The sequence below is a fragment of the Rutidosis leptorrhynchoides genome, chromosome 4, assembly GCF_046630445.1.
Source record: "Rutidosis leptorrhynchoides isolate AG116_Rl617_1_P2 chromosome 4, CSIRO_AGI_Rlap_v1, whole genome shotgun sequence".
Classification (NCBI taxonomy): Eukaryota; Viridiplantae; Streptophyta; class Magnoliopsida; order Asterales; family Asteraceae; genus Rutidosis; species Rutidosis leptorrhynchoides.
The window spans coordinates 107,246,082-107,271,927 of record NC_092336.1 but is presented as its reverse complement, the minus strand read 5'-3'; positions in this window follow the sequence as shown (position 1 = coordinate 107,271,927).

The window sequence follows — 25,846 nt, the reverse complement described above, 5'->3', positions numbered from 1 at the left end:
ACCACCAAGAACACCCGTCTATTACCTTTCATCACCTTCGATCTTCTATTTATATTTGAGTAGCCGGAAAGTACCATGAACAAACCAACAATAGAACTATCCTCATTTATATTTGAGTAGCCGGAAAGTACCATGAACAAACCAACAATAGAACTATCCTCATTCTTCTTTTCTTTCTATTTTGCTCGTCTACTAATTCTGTTTCAGTTGTAACCCACTTGAATCATTAACCGTCACCATATCACCATTTCATCTTCACAACCATCTAAATCAACGAATGCCTACTATTTTCTTGTCACTAAAACCATCTCCACAGACTACTGCTACGCTGCACATTTCTGCTTTTATTACAGCTCAAACCACTACAAGTCACCAAAGCAGACACCTGTATGATTTGCTGCCAAACCTGTTTCTGTTCTAATCTGTATGATGAAATTTAATGTGAAAGATAGTGAAACTACAATTATCTGTGAAAAGAGTGATGGTTTAAAGTTGCTATTGTGTGATTATAAATTAAGTGGACGACAAATTATAAACAATAGAACCCCACTAACACCTCATTTCTTTATCTATTTTGGAACCTTATACTTGTTTATGTATTGGGTCCTTATCATACTCTTGATTGGCTCAAACAAAACCACCTGTAAGTCACTACTACTATTATACATATTCGGTGTAGGTTAGTAAGAGTAGGGCCGTAATGACATGGAGATGTAAACATCAAAATTTTCGTTGCCTTATGCTTCTATAATTGAAATCCTAAGTCGAGCTTATGGCTGACACATTACAAAGATAAATGGGATGTTGCCATTATTAAAATGCCACTACTTCTCCTTTTGGCCAAAAGCTTCAACAGCTAACCCCTCCATTACTTTTGTTTCCAACGAACCCATTATGCCAAAAGACACCAGCCACGTTCTATTCTTTTAAAATAAATCAAACCCCACATCACTAACCTATGTCCAAATCGAATTAAAGCATGCAGTTAAAGTTTGAATTCGTTTAAACAATAATATGTACAGCAAAGGGGACATGTCCTAGTTTCTTGTAAGTTGGCCGACAATTATACAACACATATGCCCACTTGTGCTATTATAGATATATTGATGATGCCGTGTAAAATGATAATGGAGAAGTTGATAATTGGTATGAAAGACGTTTAGATGATTAAGATTATGATGAATTATGATTCGGATAAGTATGATGATGAAATGATAGTGTTTGATGAAGATGAACTGGTTAATCAGGCGGATAAATGCAAAAACAAATCGTTGGTTCATGGGCTTAAAGATGTTAACGGGTTAGTGGGAGGTCGCGGGTTCGAACCCGGACTTGGGCATTTTTTTTAGGAATACTTCTTTGAGGTAGTATTACTATTACCATTATTATTATTACAATTATTATTATTATTATTACTAATATAAGTATTAATTAACATGCATTATTATTATTAAGATTATAGTTAAATTATTATTATTATTATTATTATTATTATTATTATTATTATTATTATTATTATTATTATTATTATTATTATTATTATTATTATTATTATTATTACTTTCATATTAACAAAATTATTATAACAAATAAATATTTTCTATATAAAAGTATATTTATTACAACTACCATAATATTTCATATAATTAAATATATTAGGATTATTTATATAAATATTTACATATAACAAATTATTTAATTTAATATAATATTGATCATATGTATATATATATATATATATATATATATATATATATATATATATATATATATATATATATAAAACTATATAAATATTAACTATTTTAAATAGACATACAAGATATATAATTTGAGTCATAATATATAAATTTGTTTGATTACCATTATATGTGTTAATATATATAATATTGATATAGGTTCGTGAATCCGAGGCCAACCCTATACTTGTTCAATGTCGTTATATGTATTTTTACTACAAAATACAGTATGGTGAGTTCATTTGCTCCCTTTTACTCTTTACATTTTTGGGACTGAGAATACATGCGCTAATTTTACAACTGCTTTATTAAATGTTTTTGAAATACATTTTGAAATGTGAATACATGAAATGCTTTTATAAATGTTTGACGAGATAGACACAAGCAAAACATTCCTCGAATGAATTATATGGATGTGATAATTGCCACCATTGAATTATGTGGACGTGATAATTGCCACAATTGATATGAATATTTTTCCCTTGATTATTATTGCTTGGTAACCTAAGAATTTGGGAACATCACTAATTTTGAGAATTAGTGCACGCCTAATTGACGCGAATCCTAAAGGTAGCTACCGGGTTTAAAACCCCCAACCAGAATGTTCACTAGACGGAAGGGCTAGTGAGCGCGGTGTTTAGTACTTCGAAGTTTATATGATTATTATACAGACGAGATGTTCTGTTTTGGGGATATTATTATGCGCATTATATGTTAAGGTCGGTTACCAAGCCAAGTTATGAAAGAAATGAAAAGTGAATGTTATGTATCGAGAGAATGATTTTATACACAGGTTATGTGTATGTTATTTTTGTGCACGAGATATGTGTATGGTTAATAAGATTTATGAAAGATGATTTCGTACACGAGAAAGGTGTACTGTATTTAAAAGACATATGTACATTACAGGTGGGTATAGGATTCGGGCCCATTTGTACCATGCAGGATTTAAATCTTGTGGTCTATCAAAATGATAAATTTTATTGTTTTATGATAAACCTATGAACTCACCAACCTTTTGGTTGACACTTGAAAGCATGTTTATACTCAGGTATGAAAGAAATATTCCGCTGTGCATTTGCTCATATTAGAGATATTACTTGGAGTCATTCATGACATATTTCAAAAGACGTTGCATTCTAGTCGTCGAGTTCATCAAGATTATTATTAAGTCAATTATACTTGGAGATATTATGAAATAGTATGTCTGCCGTCAACTTTCGATGTAAAGAAAGTTTGTCTTTTAAAAACGAATGCAATATTTGTAAAATGTATCATATAGAGGTCAATTACCTCGCGATGAAATTAACTGTTATGAATCTTTTGTAATCGATATGGACTTCGTCCGGATGGATTAGGACGGGTCTCTATAAAGACGGTGTCACTGTGTGTACATGTAGTCACATAGAATCACTACACTGGTCACAGACTCACTACATAGTCTAATCATAAGTATGGCATGGGTCGTTATACTTGTCATTGTATAACAAAATCTATAAAAATAGTCACACTCACCTGGAACACACAAGAACTCAGTAGTCTTATATCACTAAGCCTTCACCTTTTCATTTGTCACCTGAGAATATCATTTCTCGATTTAGTACACTTTTCTCAAATATATTCTATCATTGGAATACTTTAAAGCATTTCGATACATCACATGGATCAGGATGTCACTTAACCCGTTCACATAACTGAGCCCCGCGCACAGTACATCTGGTACGCGCGGATAACCTGACACACACATATTAAAATTATCATATTATTATAATCATATGTTATATTTGTTTTTACATGCAAAACGAATCATTAAACGAATGTACGAGCCTCAAATCGCACGATTAGCTCTTTGCACGCGTGCTGAAAATCTCATACTCGTGGGCTGATAAGAGTGAGCCCTCAAACGCGTGGTTGAGCACTCACTCGTACGGTTGAGCACTCACTCGTGTGGTCACTCGAGCGATTCAGCTCACTCGTGTGGTTGAGCTCACTCACATGGTTGAGCTCACTCACGTGGTCAAATGTGAGGTTGAGCTGTCAAATGCGTAGTCACTCGTACAGCTGTCAAATGCGTGGGATCTGAAGAACAACACCAGTTCGCTATTTTGGGGTTTTTGGGGCCAAAATTACTATTTATGCTTGTTTTGGTCAATCCAAAGGTACAATAATACCATATAACACATATAGAATCTATTTCTAACCACTATCAAGCGTAACAAACACTTAATATCAAAAATCAAGCATCAAAATCTTACTTTTACAAAACCCACTTAAATTCCAATTTAATTCATCAAATCAAATAGGCTTACCTTGTTTTAATCCTTGAAACTAATAGAATCAGATACATGAATTCACAAGCTTTGATTTGCACCTTTTGATTTCAAGATTTAGATAGCAGAGGTGTGTTTAGGGTTTGTCATTTGCCAAAAATAGCAAGTAAATGAACAAACAGGAGTATATATTCAATTTGGGTTTCTTCATTGGGAGGAAACTCATTCCCCATTTTACACAGGTATTTACCAGTTATCTGAAACACAATGTACCTTATTAAGCGGTCCTAACAAGGTCCAATTCACATAACATTATATGTTTTGTGACCCTTATCATATACTGGACACAACTATACCATCAAATAATTATAAGCACATACTTATAATTTTACTAATATTAATAAATTAATATTAATTTAGGGTAAATGGTTCATTACCACTAGGCCCAAGTAGAAGTTGTTATATATAATTTAACTCATTATTCTAACTTATTTTATAGAAGTGGACGAGTCATTTAAAGGAAACGTGAATTATAAAAAACAGGACGAGGATCGGAGGGATTATTTACCACGGAGTATTAAGTTTATTCATCTGTATTGATAAACTAGTGAAATTGCCCCTGGAACCACGGGTTTATTTAAACGAAACAGTTTAATGATATGTTTTAGGTATTAAGTGAACGTAAATGCTAAAGTCATTTAGTTTAATGACCCGTGGAACCACATAGTCCGACTAAGAAACTCGTCAGTTGAACATTTCATCAAACACCTAAAATGCATATTAAACAATCAACATCCAATCAGAAGAGATAATATTGGTTGTCATTTTATTTTAAAAGTGTAAAATTCTATCTCGCTTTTATACCTTCTCGTACTCGATTCAAATTAATTAATTAAAATAATTCAAAGTTATTTAATTTTAATAATTAAAATAATTATTAATAAGATATAATAATAATTATTAATTAAAATAATTATTAATGAGATTTAATAATAATTAATTAATTAAATAAGATTTAATTTTAATTTAAAATTATTTTGATTAATGACATCACCCACCATGCTTAGATTTTTTTCTTTTTCTTTTTAATTTTTTCTTAACAAATGAATTAACCTAATAATGACATCATCATTATAGGATTTTAATAGAAACTATAGAAGATTTGACATTTTTACTTTATTATCATGTCATGATCAATCAATGAATAATAATAGTGTCGAAGAATAGTGTTGATGAACTAATAAAAGAACATAAGTAAATATTACATATAGTGTGAATAATTTTTGGCTTTTCCCAAAAAAAAAAAAGTGACAAATTAGAAGTTATGACATGCAGTTACAATTACAATTTAATGAACAGAGTTTCATTGTTATTGTTGAGTCCCTAAAATAAATAAGGATTTAATTATGATAAAACTGTAATTTATTTGCACTAAAATGTTATGTGCAGTCAGCACAAGTTTGTTTATGTATAGACAGCAGATATTGCTGTGTCGAGTGTTTAGTTTGCTGCTCAGTCTACCAGCACAAGGTAGACAGTGTTCTTCAATTAGCACAGGATGTGTACTCAGCAATTCTAGAATATCAAGTGACTCAGCAATGAAGAACCAGCACAGCTGGAATGCAGCTTACTACACAAGACAGCTATGCTCCATTATAAGCATAGTAGTTTTCTCGAGTGGTCTACATCAATGGTACTATTCAACAGAAGTCAAAAACAAAGTTGAACAGAAAAGGACACGCGTCGGTGGCTGACAAGTGACCTTACAAGACCACGTGGGAATGCAGAAGTTTAACGCATGTGCAGACATGGGTTATACTTTGTCAACACCTAGGGAACACAACATTCTATTTGTTTAATCAAATAGTGGTGCCAAACCGAATTGGGGTGTTCCTGCAAATAGCTACCATAGAGGAAAGAGGAGAGCATGCTCTCTGATGCAGTTGCCCCCACAAGTACAGACATCCTATGTACCAGTGGACAATAGAACCATTATACGGTTAATAGGACTACTATAAATTGTTGTATCCACTATTGTAACAACTAGTGGTGTGGGTTTATTTATCTATATTCAAAAACATGTAATAGCTTTTAGTTTACCTCTTAGCTATAATCTAGGTAATCTGTATCAACCAACTATCATTCCGCCAATGATAGTTGTGATTCTTTGTGATTCAATCAATAAAGAATAATCGTTGAAAATTACCTGTGACTCTATTTAATCTTCATGTTTGAATACTAATCGTGTTTAACTGTTAAGTTAATTAAAAGAAATTGTATTCACCCCCCTCTAAAATACTCCTGTTGTTATTAAGGGACCAACAACTGGTATCAGAGCTCCAGTCTTGATAATTAATATCTTGGATCTGAATTCTCTCATGGCTGCATATTCAAATACAGCTTACCTTGAAAATGGCTCATCCAATAGACCACCCAAATTTGATGAAGATGAGTATGAAACTTGGAAGGCAAGATTCATGCTTCACCTTGAGTCTATTGACCCACTCATGCCTGGTATTGCCGCAGATGGTCCATTTGTTCCCACTGAGACTATTGGTAGTGCTCCAACTACAGCTGACACTCCTGCTGTTCCTGGAAGAGAGGTTAAATGTCTTGTTGGACTTGACCCTAAAATCAGAACCCTGTTAGCTATAACTTTGCCTAACCCACTGTTCAAACTGATTAAGGGAAATGAAAATGCCAAGCTTATGTTAGACTATCTAGATGTTACCTATGAGGGTATGGGAGAAGTAAGGTAGAACAGAATGATTGCTTTAAAAATAGAATATAAAATGTTCTTTGCCTACAAGAATGAAACCCTTAAGCAAACCTTCATTAGGTTTAACTCCTTGATTGCTGACCTGATCACTTTGAATGTCACCTATACTGAATTTGAACAAGTAAACAAATTCATAGATTTACTGCCTACTAAATGGAAATCTGTTACTGACCCGTTAAGAACCACTCAGACCCTAAAGAACTTTAACATGTCTTCTCTCTACAGTTCACTTTGGAACCATGAGAAGGCACCACTCAGACCCTAAAGAACTTTAACATGTCTTCTCTCTACAGTTCACTTTGGAACCATGAGAAGGCAGAGGCTAAATTTGAATTAACTTGAAAGAAAACTTTAGGTCTGCCCCCACCACTTCGAAATCTTCTAAGACAGATGATACCGCTCTTATTGCTGCTGCTAAAAAGAAAGCTTAAAAGGCTTTACTGGTTCAAAAGTTGTTGGCCGAAGAAGAGACAGCTGAGAGTGATGTGGATAGTGGTACTGGGTCTGAAGAAAGCAGTGATGATGAAAGTGATAGAGAAGGGTTTGCTGAAGGTATGGCTTTGCTGGCTAGGCAGTTTAAAAGGTTCAATCGTAATAGAACCATCAAGTCATACAAAGGGAGTAAGAAACCAAGTGCTAGGTATAGCAGCAAGTCAGTCAAGGGTCCTAAATCTGAGTGTTATAATTGTGGGAAGGTTGGACATTTTACTGCTGAATGCATGTCCAGGAAACCTTCAACTTCACATGCTAACACTTTCTCAAAAGCTGACAAGTACAAGAACAAGTACAAAGCTATGAAAGCTCAGATGAAGGAAAGTGCTAAGACTGATAAGAAGGGTAAAAAGCCAGAAAAGGTTCTAGTCGCTGAGCATCATGATTGGGATGAAACCAGCTCGTCGTCTTCCTCTGATAGTGATACTGATGATGATGGTGCTGGTTATGCTCCAGATAAAAAGCTGTGTTTAATGTCCAAGGAGGTTAAGGAGTCTGATAAGGATGATAGTGGTAGTAAGTTTTTAGCTGATATGAGGGAAGCTGATCAGAAAAGAGATTCACCTCAATGGAAAACTGAATTGATGTATAAGGTTGATAATTTTCGAACTTATACTGATGATGAAAAAGCCGAAATGTTTGACTACCTAAGAGTTGACTTATGTAGAGGCAGCAAACGTGAAGAAGTTTTGAAAACTGACAACAAATCTTTAAATGAGAAACTTAAAAGCAAAAATGATGAAATTAAAATCTTGAAAGATGATATCTCCAAACTTTAAAAACAAAAATTTGCTTTAAGATCTCTTCACGTTGAGGCAGCAGAAGTCAAGAACCAGCTGGATAATCTTTAAAAAGGTTGTCGCTTCGTGGTGTACATCTGCTCAACGCACAGCAAAGTGTGTTAACGAGCAGGTGCCTGCCCAAGTTGAAGCTTTCTTTGCTGGTGACTATGCTGCTGCTGCTGCTATTGCAGAAGTTACTTTCATGGACCCAATTCTTGAAACTGATCCTAAAGCTGTCTTGCCAAATATCTTTGCCAAGATAGTTAAGGGTAAAAAGGTCTTGACAAATAAGTTTGTTAGACCTGCTGCGTCCCCACCACCTGCCATGAAAGAGTTTTTGGAGGATGAAGTTAGAGCAAGGGAAGCCAGTACCTCAATTGATGAGACTACTGACCCCTCAAGCATCTACTACATGACTCCAAAAGAAAGACGTATTAAAAAGGAAATCACTGAAAATAATCTAAAAAAAATTAAACCAACTGATTCCCCTTCGTGTTCGAGTTCCAATTGTGCTGAGCCAGCTGATGACAAACTTACTGGTCAACCAGTAGCTATAGATAAGCCAGTCAAACGTAATACTGGCAAGTCCAAGGCAGTAGGAAAAACTTCTTCTAGCTCATCAGCTTCAGTAGACAAGCCAGTAACTTCCCACGCTGGCTCATCAAGTGATAAAGACAAAGCAATACGTCATGACTATGGTACTGGTTCCAAGAAGAAAGCTTCCCTTAAGGGAAAAGCAAAAGTGGACTCGAATGATGAGCTGTCTATCATTGAGATTATGACAGTCAAGCTTGACCAGCTAATTGAGGCAGTAACTAAAAGTCGACCCGATCTTACTGCACCCATTTACTCAGTGTATGACCATTCACCGATACCAAATGTGAGAAAATGCTACAAATGTGGCAGCAAGTTTCACTTAGCCAACCGGTGTCCTTTTACCCTAACCTCATCTGCTGCAGCTTCTTCAAGCAAACCAGCAGATAGGAAGAGATCATCAAAGATGACCCTTCCAGAACCCATCATTGGACGGTTTCCCAAAAAGAACTAATCTCTTAGCTACTGTGCAGGGCATTCAAAACAAGCAAATCTGGTATCTCGATAGTGGTTGTTCAAGACATATGACCGGATGTAAGTCCCTGCTGATGGACTATCAAGAAAAGGATGGTCCAGTTGTTTCGTATGGAGATAATTCGTTGGGTTTCACAAAGGGTTTTAGTACTTTGACTAATGGGAATGTCACGTTCTCAAATGTTGAATATGTCGCTGGGCTCAAACATAATTTACTCAGCATAAGCCAACTGACAAGTAAGAATAAAATAGTCCAATTCAGAAGGAAAATTGGCACTATTTTTGATAAGACAGGAAAGCCGCTGCTGACTGCAAAACGTCATGAAAACATGTATCAAATTGACATAAACACAGCAGTCACAACAACTGATACTTGTTTCTATTCAAAGGCAGCAGACAACCTGAAGTGGTTATGGCACAAGAGACTCTCACATCTCAACTTCAAAGATATTCACAAATTATCCAGTAGAAGTTTGGTGTCTGGGCTACCCACCATGTCTTATGTAAAGGACAGATTGTGTCCTGGCTGTGAAAAGGGAAAACATCACCATGCCTCATTCAAATTAAAGCAAATCTCATCTGTTGAGAAACCATTTCATTTACTTCATATGGATCTTTTTGGTCCTGTTAATGTGGCCAGCTATAGTTGGAAGAAGTATACACTGGTTATTGTTGATGAATATTCCAGATACACCTGGGTATTCTTTTTGAAGCAAAAGAGTGAAGCTGCCGATGAAATTATCAATTTTATCAAAAGAATGGAGCTTTTAAATGGGCAACTGGTGAAACAGCTAAGAAGTGATCATGGTACAGAATTCAGAAATGCGACATTAGAAGAATTTTGTGCTGACAAAGGTATTTCACAGAACTTTTCTGCTGTGATAACACCTCAACAAAATGCTGTTGCAGAAAGAAGAAACAGAACTCTCATTGAAGCAGCAAGATCTATGTTAGCTGAGTCTGGGCTGAAAAATTCATATTGGGCAGAAGCTGTGAACATTGCATGTTTTACCCAGAATAGATCTTTAATAGTGAAAAGACATCAGAAAACTGCTTATGAAGTTCTCAAAGGAAGAAGACCCTCAATTTCATTTCTTCATATATTTGGCACTCCCTGTTTCAATCTAAACAATAGGGATCAGCTAGGCAAGTTTGATGCTAAGGCTGATGAAGGTATATTCTCGGGATATTCCAACATGTCAAAGGCATATAGGGTTTTCAATAAAAGAAGGGGTTGTTTTGAAGAATCAATTAATGTTACATTTGATGAAACTGCCTCAGCTTCATCTCTTAGTCAAGAAGATGAAGAGTTATTGTTTAAAGAGCCTACTCAGCAAGCTCTTGATGATGAAGAAGAACCAGCTGCAAATCCCTCACCAATCCATGTTGCTGGGTTCTCTGATGATGAAATGGAACACTCTGTTCCATCTGTGTGTAAACCAAGTGGACCTACTGGTTCTACTGAAGTCCTACAACTTGAGCATAGGTCTACTGGTTCTGAAGAATCACAAGCTGGTACAGGTTACATTAATAATGAACAGCTGTCTCCAACTGCTGCTCATACCTTTGAACCAGCTGATGATCAAGATGCTGTGTGTTCCATGACAAGCTCACCTGTTCATAATACTAGATGGATGAAAGAGCATCCAATTGAGCAAGTTATTGGTAATCTGGGTAGTGGTGTTAAAACAAGAAGGCATGCCACTAGCAATTTTTGTATGCATGTAAATTTTGTGTCTACCATTGAACCTACATGTCCTGATGAAGCAATCAAAGATCCAAGCTGGGCAGGAGCTATGCAAGAAGAGATCTCCCAGTTTGATAGGAATAAGGTTTGGACATTGGTACCTAAACCTGATGATGAAACTAAGAAGATCATTGGTACCAAGCGGGTTTTCAAGAATAAGATGGATGAAGATGAGATTGTGATCAGAAACAAAGCTAGGTTGGTAGCTCAAGGGTTCAAACAGGCAGAAGGATTGGATTATGGAGAGACATATGCTCCAGTAGCTAGGATGGAAGCTATCAGATTGTTCTTGGCATATGCTGTTAAAATGAACTTTAGGGTATTCCAGATGGATGTTAAATCTACATTTCTAAATGGGAAGCTGCAAGAAGAAGTTTATGTCAAACTGCCTCCTGGTTTTGTAAGTAGTAAATATCCAGACCATGTCTATAAGCTAGACAAAGCTCTTTATGGCCTCAAACAGGCTCCAAGAGCATGGTATGAGACACTTCATGTGTATCTCACTGCTATAGGTTTTAAAGTTGGAACAATTGATACCACTCTGTTCTCAAAAGAGACAGTTGGTGATCTCTTACTGGTACAGATATATGTGGATGATATTATTTATCGATCTAAAAATGAAAAATATTGTCAAGATTTTTCAAAACTTATGTCAAAGACATATGAAATGAGCTTACAAAGAGATTTGCAATACTTTTTGGGATTGCAAGTTAAACAACTTGATGATGGAATTTTTATAAGTCAGGATAAATATATCAAAGATATGTTAAAGAAATTTGGTCTGACCTGTTTAAAAGATATAGGGACCCCAATGGCAGCATCTATTAAAATAGATGCTGATCCCAATGGTGAACCAGTCAATATCACTGAATATAGAGGTATGAGTGGATCCCTACTTTATCTCACAGCCAGTAGACCATATATTATGTTTGCCACATGTCTCTTTACCAGATATCAAGCTGATCCTAAAGAGTCACACTTGCTAGCAGTAAAAAGGATATTTAGGTATCTAAAAGCTACTGCTAAACATGGTCTTTAGTATCCCAAAGACCAAGATTTTGAGCTAATTGGGTATTCAGATGCTGACTTTGCAGGGTGTAAAATAGACGGGAAAAGTACTACTGGTGGTTGCCACTTACTGGGTGGTAGGCTAGTCAGCTGGACGAGCAAAAAGCAAAATACTGTGTCCACATCTACTGCTAAGGCAGAATACGTTTCTGCTGGTAGTTGTACTGCTCAAGTACTATAGATGCAAAGCCAGCTGAAAGACTATGGTGTGCATGTTACAAAGACTCCAATCTACTGTGACAACACAAGTGCAATTTCTATCACCAACAATCCTGTGATGCATTCAAGAACAAAGCACATTGACGTTCGATATCATTTCATAAAGGATCATGTTCAAAAAGGAGATGTGGAGCTACATTTTATTTCAACAGACCAGCAGTTAGCAGATCTATTAACAAAGCCCTTAGGTGAGAAACGTTTTAACTATCTCATCTCTGAGCTGGGTATGCTTGAAATTTAAATAAAAGATAATTTTTGTTGGTGTGCTGGCTCTACAAGATGTAGGGCAAACTAGTAAGTCACATTTGTTAACTTACTGCCTACATGTAAAACACTCAGTACAACAAGGTCTTTTATACTTTGGTTACTCAAAATATTTTTAGATGAAATAATAAATAGCTCACAAAATTAAATGATTCCTTAAATCTGAAACTCATTTACTCCCAATGATTTAAATTAAATTCATGACATATTAAATGTAACAAAGTATTTTGTATTTAATATAAAACTTATTTTGTGGTCTTTAAATCAATTTTTGAATTAAAACCTGCTGCATTTAATGCTGAATGGGAGGTATGAGTGTTCAAGCCGTATATACATCATGTTAATAGTCTGTATCCCCTCGAAAGTGTGCCAGTCTATCACATCTGTCCACGTGCCTGCAGATGACAATTGCCATTTTCTCTCTCCTGCACTTTTTCATCAGACCACAATGGTTAAAAGAGTGTTTTATCTTCCATAATAACCTTCGGTTATTCATTATTCAAAATCACATACTCTTTTCTCTCAAAAATCTTCAAATCTTCCAACTTTCACAACTTCATATTTTCATCTTTACATATCATCAATGGTAGACCAACCTCAATCACCACATGTTGAACACCATCCAGAGGAACAACAACAGCAACAACAACCGCCACAACAACCTGATCAACAACCAAAACCGGCACCGGAGGAACAGGTTGTTCAGGGACCACTGTTTAATCTTCATCCAGCTCTGGTTAGGGCTAATCAAGCACTTGATCACACGACTATTCACCTATCAAGAGGAAATGCTACTCATTCACTCTCCATTCCCAAATCTAAAGTCAATATGGGTTATGAAATGCTAATTGACTACATCCAGCAATCCCCTCTGGCTAGGGCTATCACCGATGTACCTTCACGCCTTTATGCTGCCTGCTTGGCAAGATTTTGGTATACTGCTACCACTGCCACCACTCCCCAGAATGTTCCATGTATTCGTGGCATGGTAACCGAAACCCTAACTTGCTCCATCACCGCTGAATCCATCTGCCGTGCCCTTCAATTACTAGATGGACCGTTTGTCGATTCACCAACCAGCGATGTATTCAGAAGGGAGGTGCTAGAAATCATTGGGTTTACTCAACCAATTGCTCATACACCTTTGAGGAAGCATATGCCACCTCTTTAGTACTACTTCTTTGGGCTGCTGACCCAGTGCATCAGCCAGAAATCTGGAAGTTTTAACCAGTGCTCAGATTTTGAGCTTAAAATTGGTCATGGTTTGTTGTTCAACAGGAACATTGATTATGCCGGGGAAATTTATTTGAGGCTAAGGGAGATGGTACAAGCACCTAAACGAACACATTTAATCCCCTTTCCAAGGTTCTTAAGCCTGGTTTTTAAAAGTGAGCTGGGTGAAGCTTACCAGCAGATTGCTGATCAATCATACGACCTGCCTCTAAAATAAGGGGGTATGCCAAAAGATGCACCTGCTGCTCCATATACTGATTTGACACCAGGCATGCTCGAGTATCTTGCTGCTCGGGGTGGATCTAACCAATCGACTGCCTCTGGTTCTGCACCAGCTGAGGGGGAGGGTCCTCAGCGTAAGCCAGCTACGCATAGGAAGCAGCCAGCTACCTCAACTAGAACAGCCACTGTCTCACATACTGGTAAAGCAGTAGTTATATTAGAATCTAGTGCTCTCTGATAATAAACAACAGCCCTAGTCTTATATACTGACTACCCAATTCTAGTATTGGAATCCGTTGCTTATCTATTTCTTGGTAACAGGCAAATCCAAACGTGCAAAGGCTGGCTCCAAGCAAACCACAGGGGAGATTGCACCAGTCTCAACTGTTGCTCCTACAAAGGATGTGGCTATGAAACCTGGTGCATTTCTAGACCATACAGTAGAAGATTCTAACTTAATTGAACACATTTTAACTGCTGACTTGTAAAATGAAAGTGGAGTTAAAGGTATAACCTTGGCTCTCAAGCTGACTGGTTTTAAAACTAGTGTTAAGAAGAGTAGTAACCCATACTCTTCTAGCCAGACACTTCCACATTTTTCTAAATTGAACTTATTGCTATATCCTTTACTGACAGTACAACCAGCAGAGCACATAACTGACCCCCAAAGCAAACTTGAGCTGGGTCCTCATCGTGTTGAATTAGCTCAGGATACTGCACAACCAATATGTTACTTGGATTATGATAAGAGTCTCACTCCTACATCATTACCAGCCAGAACTCTTATACTATCTGGGTCAATATGTGTTGCCAATGAGTCAGCAGAGTCACAGCTATACTTACAGACACCTAACTTTGTCTCAATCAAAGGGCTGACTAAATCACCAGTCTGTCCCCAGATACTAACAGCAGATGCAATTGTTGAGTTAAATGTATTTGGTTTTACAGTTGTTAACATAAAATGTTCTTTTGTTTCAGTTCTTAGCAGAGTAGATGAACAGGTAGAGGGGGAGCAAGAAAAAGATGTTAATGTTTCTACTAATGAGCTCTCTGCTTCTGCTACTGGTTTGGTGCTACTGATTTGCCTACTGGTAGTGCTGACATTAGTACTGTTGCCTCTACTGCTGCTGGCTCTACTAGAGACAATGTGGTTGTTGGTTCCACTGATCTTACTGTTAATGAGGAGGTAGCTACTGCTGATATATCTGCTACTCCTCTTATTGTCTCTGGTATTGCTACTTCAACCACTGATTCTGAAGTGGTTGATGAGATGATAATGGAACCTCCTCCGGTACTTGAAAAAGTTATTGATAACATTGTTAATGAGGTTCTTGATATTGATGCTGCTCCCACTCCTACTGTTACTACAACTGCTGCTCCTACTGTTGTTCCGGATGTTTCTGATCTTCAATTGAGACAATTTATTACTGTGGATTCCGCTGGTAATCTACAGGTTTCTGATTCAACACCGGATACTTTCTTTAAAGGTGCTGCAGATGCTGCTTCTTCACCTACTGCACAGTCACCTACTGCTGCTACTGGGTCTACAGAACCCATTATGGATGCTGGTACCTCTACTACTGCCACTACTGATTCATCTCAGGCTACTGCTTCTGCTGAGCAGCAGGCATATGTGTGCCAGGTACCAGATCCTGATGAAGTTGTACCTAACTTCATCTATAGGGGAGCATCCATTACTCCCAGAGTTTCGTTGCTGGTGGATCAGCTGACTATTGATCCCCAAAGTGCTCTGGTGTCATCCAGTAAACTACCTAGGGAAGAGCTGACTAAAATGTTGTCTCAGCTTGATCGACCAGCAAGAGAAGAGGTATATGAGAGGCTGGCTACTTTGGAACAGATTAATGAGCAGCCATACTATCACTATTTTGATATGGCTCTAGCTGCTTCTCCATGGCCTGGTACATGGAGGCCTCTCAAGTTCATCAGAGATCCCACTACTGGTAAGTTTATCATGCAACAACTTCCTGATTCGCCAGTACCTTTTGATTCATCAGCTTCTTCCTCATCATCTTCTTCATCTGATGGTGATGCTGATAAAGGTACTGGTAAGGAAGAGCCGGTCATTCATAATGTGACTGGCTCCAAAGATAAACCAGTGGATCTCACTGATGATGCTGATAATGATGCTGACAAGGATACCAGTGGTTCTAAACCTTCGGGTGAAGGTAAAAATGGTGGTGATCATGATGACGAGTCAGATTCTGACCTTCCACCTCCACCACCCCATGGAGGTACTCCTGTGTTAGCTGCTAGTGATCGCCCCTCAACCAGCTATACTAAGTTTAATGCTGATGAGGTGGCTGCCATCTCCACTTTGGCTGTCTATAAGACATTAGCTGAAGTCACACCGGATCTACAGAAAACCATTCGATCTGCTATTGTTGATAGAGTGTCTGAAGCAGTATGCACAGCTGGGGAGGTTACCACTTCTTCTATTGAGAACAGGCTCAAACAAGTGTGTGCCTTTGCAGATCTAGCTGTGGAAGCCATTGTCAAACAACATGAAGAGGAGGAGGATTTAAAGAAGCGAATCATTTCTCACAATGAGTATACTGAGGACATTGCCCGTCTTCAAGCTGATTTGGATGCTGCTAATCGCAGAATTCTTTTCCTTGATGAAGAAAATAGGGTGTTAGAAGAGAGATTAGATTCGCAGGAACAGCAAATGGCTACTATGATTCCTGCCTCAGTTTATGTTCAAATGGTGGAGGTAATGCAACACATAGCTGATCTTCAAGCTGGTGTTAGGGCTGATGTCCAAAACATGGCCATGGGTGTTGCTCGAAATGAAGTTCGTACTTCCAACCTCTGCCTAAGAAAATATGGCATAGATCCTGGTGCCCATCTTTCTCCTGCTAATGCTGACTGGAATAATTTTGCTTTCTCTGTTCCTCAGTCAGATAGTGACCTTGACGCACAGGTCTCCCCTGCTCACCCTTCTGCCCCTGCTCATGACAAAAAGGGGGAGAAGAAGTCTAAGAAAAAGTCTAAAAAGAGAAAACAATCTGAGGGGGAGCATGAGCATGAAAAGGCTCCTAAACAGCAAAGGAGAGATGGTGATGATGGTGGTGATGGTACTGGCACTAAGCCCAGCAATGCTCATACTGAAGCTGGTGTACAGGCAGCTGGTGAATCTCAACCCAGTGTGTCTGCCACATCAGTGGATGATATTGGTTCTGGTAGTAAGCCCGATGAAGTTTCTGAATTGGCTGTTGCTGAATCTTTTGCTGTCTCTCAAACCATTGAACGTAAATTGAAAAGAAAAATAGAGAGACATCAGAAGAGACAGCATTAATTAGATGCTGCTTTCAACGCTAAGTTTGGGGCCTATGCTGCTCTAAAAAGACTTAAAATGGAGCGTAGGCGAACCCTCACTCCTGATAAGCTTGAAATTGATGATGATCTGATCAGCATTGAAGAATATAAAAGGGCTACACTGAAAAGAAATGCTAAGTTCATGATCAAGTATGATAAAAAGAAAGCCAAGCTGTATGCTGAGCGAGCAGATAGAATAAAGAAGATGACTCCTGAAGAGATGAAAGATTACTTAGCTTCTACTGGGTCAGGAGGAGTTAGAGCTGATGTATTTATAAAATGGCTTGATGCAATATTAGAAACCAGCTCATCTTCTCGACCAGTATCATCTACTCAGCCAACTACACAACAACAGCCAGCAGATGTTGATATCCAGGGGGAGCATCTTGCTATTGTTCCCTATCTGCCACCACAAGAACCATCAGCTGAACCCATGCCAATTGACAAACAAAGGGTGAAATCTGCTCCTAGGGACAACCAGCCCCTAAGGAAAGGACCCCTATTTGAGGCAGCTGATGAAGATACTGATGCAGTTGTGCCATATGATACTAATCAGTCAGCTGGTACTGAAGACACAGCAAGGAATGCTGTGAATGAAGACCTAGCCAGTAGTGTGCTGCTAGGTGAAACAAGTGTTGAAGACCCAGCAAAGGTGGATGTGCTGGGTGATAATCAAGATGATGACACGGTTACTCCTGCTGACTTTACTGTCTGGGGTAGTGGAGATCACTTATTTGTTCAATCACCTATCTCTCCCCGGACCCTCACTTATTTTAACAGAACACAGGATAATCGTGTTAATCAGTTTCCAGTGAGTTCATCTGGCATAGGTGAATCAATCATGTATCCTCCATCTTCCCCAAAACGTCATGGTAAACACAAAACTTGGGAAGATGATTCAGTTGCCCGTGGTGAGCCAGACTTATTTAAAATGATTCCAGATGAAAGAGATGCTTACAGGCTGGAGATCACTGTACCAGAATTGCTTGAGCAAAGACAAGCTGCTATTAATGAAAGGATACGCCAAGTTAGATTGCTGCATCATCCTCTTGATCAGCTACTCTACATCACTGCCTTGACTTATGGCATTGAAATTGGTGTATACTTAAACAACAGTGGTCAAAGGCTCTCTACTGATGAGGAGAAAGCTCAATTTCAAGAGGCTCTCCAGCTTGGTATGGATCTAAGGGAGTATCGGGCTGCCCTTAGAACTGAAGAGGGTAAAAAGATGATTGAAACATCAAAGTCCCTGAAAATTACTGCCGATGAATATCTGTTAGGCTTACAAGCTGAAATGCAAAGAAGGGAGGCTGCTGATGCTGAACTCGCTGAGAGGGTAAGGCTTCAAGTGATAGAAGAGAAATTGGCTGCTGATAGAAAGCTAGAGGCTGAGTCCCTCAAATTAGCTAAAGCCATTGTCAAGGAACAGGATAAGGCCCTTGATGAACTAGAAGCTGCTGAGAAAGCACCTGCTATTGCTCCTATGGAAACTGCCCGAACCATAGAACTATCTGATCATTATTATAGGAGCAAGTATGGTGATGTGATGAACAGAAGATCAAATCCCAGCAAGATCATCAAGGTGCACAGAGGCTCAAAAAGAGCTTTCAATATCAGCAGGGAGAATAATGTTCAAGAAAGGATAAATTATGATGAGTTGCTATCTTTAGGATTCAGTGAATAGATGGAGATATTGGAGTATTTCATTGGTAAAGCTGAAAGTGGTATTAAAAAGTCATTGAAGCCAGAACTCCTAGATCTCTTCAACAAAGCTACAAAATTTGGGAATGCACCAGTAGTAAACGTAGAAGAGGTACTTTGTCAAAAACCTAAAGGGAAGAAATCTACTGGTGAAGTCCCACAAAGAAGAGATCGCATCATTCTACCTTCTCATATTCCTGTATTTGATCCTGCTGATATACCTATCCTGTTTCCCGAAGCCTGGAGAATCAAACAAGAGGAGCTATCTGAAGAGGAACTAGATAAAGATAAAGATAGATAGCCCTCTAGTGCTTAAATTGTATCTTTTGTTTATTTCATTTTTCATTATGATGTTCTTGTAAGTACTGTATATACTCTGTTGTAATGAAAGTGAAATGAGTTTATCTTCAAAATCATATCAAATTATAAGATATGGATAACTCAGCAAAAGATCTCAAAAAAAAAAAACTTAAAAAGGGACAAACTTACTGCCTATTTTTCATTAGGTCCCTCGGTGCTGGCTTTAGTGTTTTCTCTATATGTCATAGGTTTTGTCATCATCAAATAGGGGGAGATTGTTGATTTCCCAAAATAATTAAGGATTTAATTATGACAAAACTGTAATTTATTTGCACTAAAATGTTATGTGCAGTCAGCACAAGTTTGTTTATGTATAGACAGCAGATATTGCTGTGTCGAGTGTTTAGTTTGCTGCTCAGTCTACCAGCACAAGGTAGACAGTATTCTTCAATCAGCACAGGATGTGTACTCAAGAATTCTAGAATATCAAGTGACTCAGCAATGAAGAACCAGCACAGCTGGAATGCAGCTTACTACATAAGACAGCTATGCTCCATTATAAGCATAGTAGTTTTCCCGAGTGGTCTACATCAATGGTACTATTCAACAAAAGTCAAAGACAAAGTTGAACAGAAAAGGACACGCGTCGGCGGCTGACAAGTGACCTTACAAGACCACGTGGGAATGCAGAAGTTTAACGCATGTGTAGACATGGGTTATACTTTGTCAACACCTAGGGAACAAAATATTCTATTTGTTTAATCAAATAGTGGTACCAAACCAAATTGGGGTGTTCCTGCAAATAGCTACCAAAGAGGAAAGAGGAGAGCATGCTCTCTGATGCAGTTGTCCCCACAAGTACAGACATCCTATGTACCAGTGGACAATAGAACCATTACACGGTTAATAGGACTACTATAAATTGTTGTATCCACTATTGTAACAACTAGTGGTGTGGGTTTATTTATCTAGAGTCAAAAACGTGTAATAGCTTTTAGTTTACCTCTTAGCTATAATCTAGGTAATCTGTATCAACTAACTATCATTCCGCCAAGGATAGTTGTGATTCTTTGTGATTCAATCAATAAAGAATAATCATTGAAAATTACCTGTGACTCTATTTAATCTTCATGTTTGAATACTAATCGTGTTTAACTGTTAAGTTAACTAAAAGAAATTGTTTCACCCCCCCCCCCCCCCCCCCCCCCCGTCTACAATACTCCTGTTGTTATTAAGGGACCAACAGTTATTACATACAAATATGCATAATCAATTAACTGCATCATCTTTCGTTTATAAGTGGGCTGGTCTTGGTAATGGCCCAAACTAAGTTTTCTTTTAAAGCCCATTCTATTATAGCAAATACATACCACATCATGATCCAAATGTAGTATTGATGGTCCAAACAATCATTATGCTCCCTTATTCTTTTTATCAAAATTAAATTCATAATACAAATCATGTCTATATTTAACTTTTGTTCGGTATAAGTTATGTTATATACTAGATTTATGAGCCCGTCCGTTGGACGGGTACTTAGCATGAAAAAAGTTGTTATTTTATTCGGACAGTTTGCAAATGAAATGGCTACATATAATTTAAACTGGACAAATCATAAATATAAGTAAAACATTTAAAATATGTTTATTATATTAATCTTTATACCAAAATTTTTCTTTAATCTTAATGAAAAACATGTAAAAGATAAAAAGCACGTTCCTTGTAATTGTACTTGAATAAGCAATTTGTTCCTGGCTTTAGTCGTGTATCTTGTTTGAGTTGTTGTAGTCCATAAGACACACATAGATTTGGTTTAAACTTGGACTTCTCTTGTTTCAACTTCCATTTGTACTTAACTAACTCCAAATTGTAGCATTTAACTCTTCTACCACTTCTTAACCCCGTAAGTAACATCAATTCGTTTGGCAGACACTACAACAAAATCATAATGGATTAGAATGGTATTATAGTAGCGAATGTTAATATGATTACATTGAGCACATACTATATTATTTGAGAATAGATATTTAAAAAAATAACGTGGTATTAAAATAACAAATAATGCTTACCAAAACTTTACCCCTTGGTATTATTATGTCGCAATATGACTCTGTAACTTCTTGTTTTAGTTCATATGGTTGAACCATTTCAGGCATCACATTATTTTGTAGTGACGAATATTCACATCCATCTTGCTTATACATTAGTAGTTTGATATGAAGCTCATTAATTGTATAAAAAATGAGACAATCTCCACTATTGATGTTCAGATCTGTCACACCCCCAAATAGGGCCTGGGGTATTTGTGACGAATTATATCAAATCACAGTTGTATAAACGAGAACGACTCTATATGAGACATTTTATTGAGTTTTGCAGCGGAAGATAAATAGATTACATTGTAGTTAGAGCATTAAATGTTTTTAAATGAATTGGTAAGTAATGCATGAAGACTCCAAGCATGGCAAGAAATCATCAACAAAGCAGCAGATATACAGCGGAAGCGATATTTAAGTACCTGAGAATAAACATGCTTTAAAAAGTCAACACGAGGTTGAGAGAGTTCACAGATTTGTCATAAATAATGATTTCAGTAATAGATCACAAGATTTAATAAAAGACGATATATCATGTATATCAAAAGTATGCCATGAGCGTATAATATCAAAACTAAACGATTTTACCCCGTAACAATACATATGTAATTGTGGAGATCATTATTATACCACCAATTGACCTGAGGTCAACAGTGCGAGACGTTACTCCCAATAGCGCTATTTATAATAATTCCGTTTGCCTCTTCATTATCTAGCAATTAATGATATTACAAAGCAGGGTTTTGCATGTTTCAAATGAACACAATAAAAGTACTCATGTTGGCCGCATGATAGTTTGTACTTGTGTCTATCAATTATAAAAATAGTACATGTATTCTCAGCCCAAAAATATAGATAAAAAGGGAGCAAATGAAACTCACGATACGATACGATAGTTTGTAGTAAATATGCATAGGATGGCACTGAACAAGTGCAGAGTTGACCTTGGAATCACGAACCTATATCAAGTATATATATTAACACATATACTCGTAATTGAATAAGTTTATATATTGTATCTTAATTTATATATCTTATATATTTAATTTGTGTATACAAAAATGATTAATATTTATATGGTTATGTTAATACATACATATATATATATATATATATATATATATATATATATATATATATATATATATATATATATATATATATATATATATATATATATATATATATATATATATATTTGATTAGTATTATAATAAAATATCTAACTTGTTATATTTAAATATTTATATAAAAATTGTTAATGTGATTATTACATACTTTTATGTAATATTACTTATAAATATATACATAATATTTATTTGGTAAAATACTATTAATAATAGTAGCTAAAAGTTGTATTTGATTATAATGATAATATTAATAATAACAACACCAATATAATAGTCATAATAGAAATAATAATAATAATGATACTAGTAGTAGTAATAATAATAATAATAATAATAATAATAATAATAATAATAATAATAATAATAATAATAATAATAATAATAATAATAATAATAATATAGTTTTAATGATAGCAAAAATGTTAATTTTTGTAAAAATGATAATAATGATAATAATTTTTAATAACAGCAATTACTACTAACGATAATATTTAATAATAAAAATGATAATGTTAATAATAATAATAATAATAATAATAATAATACTACTACTTATGTTGATAATAATAATTATGATAGTAGTAGTTTTTAATGAAGATAATAATTTTAATAATAATACTTTAATACTAGTAACAATAATTATAATAATAATAATTATAATAACATTAGTAATAATAATAATAATAAAGATAATAATAATAATAATAATAATAATAATAATAATAATAATAATAATAATAATAATAATAATATAGAAATGGAAAACTACCTTGAAAAGCTTTTCTAAAAAAATGCCCAAGATGGGGCTCGAACCCGTGACCTCTTGTAAACCCGAAACACCCCTTAACCATCCGACTGATCTTGTTTTTCTGATTAATATTACAACTCATTTATATATATCCCTTATTTTTTCTGTTCTTTCTTCTTCTTCATTATCAATTTGGCCAAAACATGATCGACTGGTCTTTTAATTATTCATAACCCAACCTTGTAGGTTTTTTTAAAACATATAATTAAAACATCTTTTCATTAACAAACACTAAACAAACGAAAAAAAAAATAGAAACAAAATAGCTGGTACTCGAAAAAAATAATATGAACTCAATAATTGCTTTTAATTTTTAGAAGGTTTTATACAAAGATTACAACACGAATTGTGTTGCAAATGATCCACGGAATCTTTATGAATCATTAATTGAACCAGACACAACATAATGAATTCGAATTTCTCAATGAACACTTTAGTTGACTTTTTAAAAAATAACTTTGACTCGAAAATTAAGACTCGGTATAAAGAATTGGGATTTGATATTTTGCAGATAGATTGAGTATAGGATTCTTAACAACACTGCATTTTTATATTTTGAAAAGAGTTTCGAATTCGAGTTTTTGGAAAATGGAAGAAGAGCAGAGGTTATCGAAAGAAGAAAAAAATATGAATTTCTGTTATGGATTCGATTTGTATACCTATTGATAATGAAAAACAACTGATTTTATAATAAGAAAAATAAAAGCTCGATCACTATAGATCAAAAGCAAAACCAGTAAAGAAAATAAAAAAATGACCACGACTTGAATATAAAAAAAAATGGCGACAGAATTTCTAATTCAGGAGGAGAAGATATAAAAAAAAATACGAAAAGTAGATTGAGATGGATACAATATCTGGTATAAAAATATAAAGCTGGATCATGATCAGATAATAAAATTAAAAATCAGATACCTAATAATACCTAATTAATTAATAATTAATATTTATAAAATAATAATACTTTTAATAATAATAGAATTAATAATAATATTAATGAAAATGTTAATAATAATAATAATAAAAATTATAATAACACTAGTACTAACAAAAATAATGCTAATTATCAAAAATAATGTTGATAATACTAATGTTATTTATAATAATTTTAATAATTTTAGTAATAATGACAATACTAATAATATTAATAATGATATTAGTAAACAAATAATGATATTAATATTCTAACAATAATGATAATAATCGTTATAAAATGTTATTAATAATAATGATATTTCATTATATTAATTTAAATGTTAAGTATTAATAATAATGATATTAATATTAATAATATATTAGTAATTATATTAATGATAATGATGATAAGTATAACTATACTAATAATAATATTAGTAATACTAATACTAATAATAATAATAATCAAATTCATATTAATAAAAATGATAATACTGATAATGATAATTGTAAATGATAATGATAATATTGTTAATTATTATATTAATAATATTAATTAATACTAATGTATTATTATTTACAAATAACTATTCGTGAATCATTGGTATTTCATAAAAGTTAGGTTTAAATTTAGTCGGAAATTTCCGGGTTGTTATAGTACCTACCCGTTAAAAGAAATTTCGTCCCGAAATTTTAGTTGTTGCCATCAGTCGGCATTGTTTGTAAACAGGTGAGGATATTTTCGTTTTATTTGGTCTTCACGTTCCCTGGTATGCTCGGGGCCACGTCGTGAATTCCAACAGATAGAATATTGTTTTGTTTCAAGAGTTTAAATCTTACGATCCATAAATTCTACGAAGTGCATTTTATTATTAATGCGGAGGTTATCTAAAGGATTTAACAAGAGTATCATTGATTAGGTTTTCTCAGAAAGAGATGATGACGCTATACAAGCATTTCAATACACATGAAATGTGTTATGAATAATAGTGAGCTTATATAAACCTTGAGCGTTTATGCCACAATATTAGGGTAGACAAAATAAAGAGGAGTTTGTGAAAATTACAGTCATGACATTGGATAGAGATCGTCATTGTTTACAACAAGAATAATGAATATGAGTTGAAAAATATAGTATTATTAAATATGGATAAAACGATTTGATTATAGGAAGAGTATAAACGAAGCTATCACAAAAGAGTGAAATGAGGAAATTAAATGTTCGTCTTAACTTTTGACATAGCTAAAGTTGATTTTCGAAATTCAAAGGATTTAAAAAAAATCTTCGTAATCTATAAGATTTGATTCTCCGGTAATTAAGGAATTTGGGATTTTCTTTGATTAAATGCGGTAAATTGCCTCGATTGATGTATCTGGAATTTCGCTATAAATTAGCTTCTTCCTATTTTATTATCTTCACCACATCTATACTTTCTTCTTTAATTCATACTTCCAAAAGATTCTTAAATATGCTTCATCCAGTTCTTGTTCTTGACCTTATATTGGTTATCGCCACAATCATCCTTCTTTTACAGCTCCACCCAGAGGAGTCTGTTTACTTCTACTACGCTCTAGGGATTATAGTGTTTATTATTCTCCCGTGTCTTTATATTGCTATACGCATTGATATACACGGTTTGTAATTACGGTGTCGTTATCGGGATTTATATTTTCCCT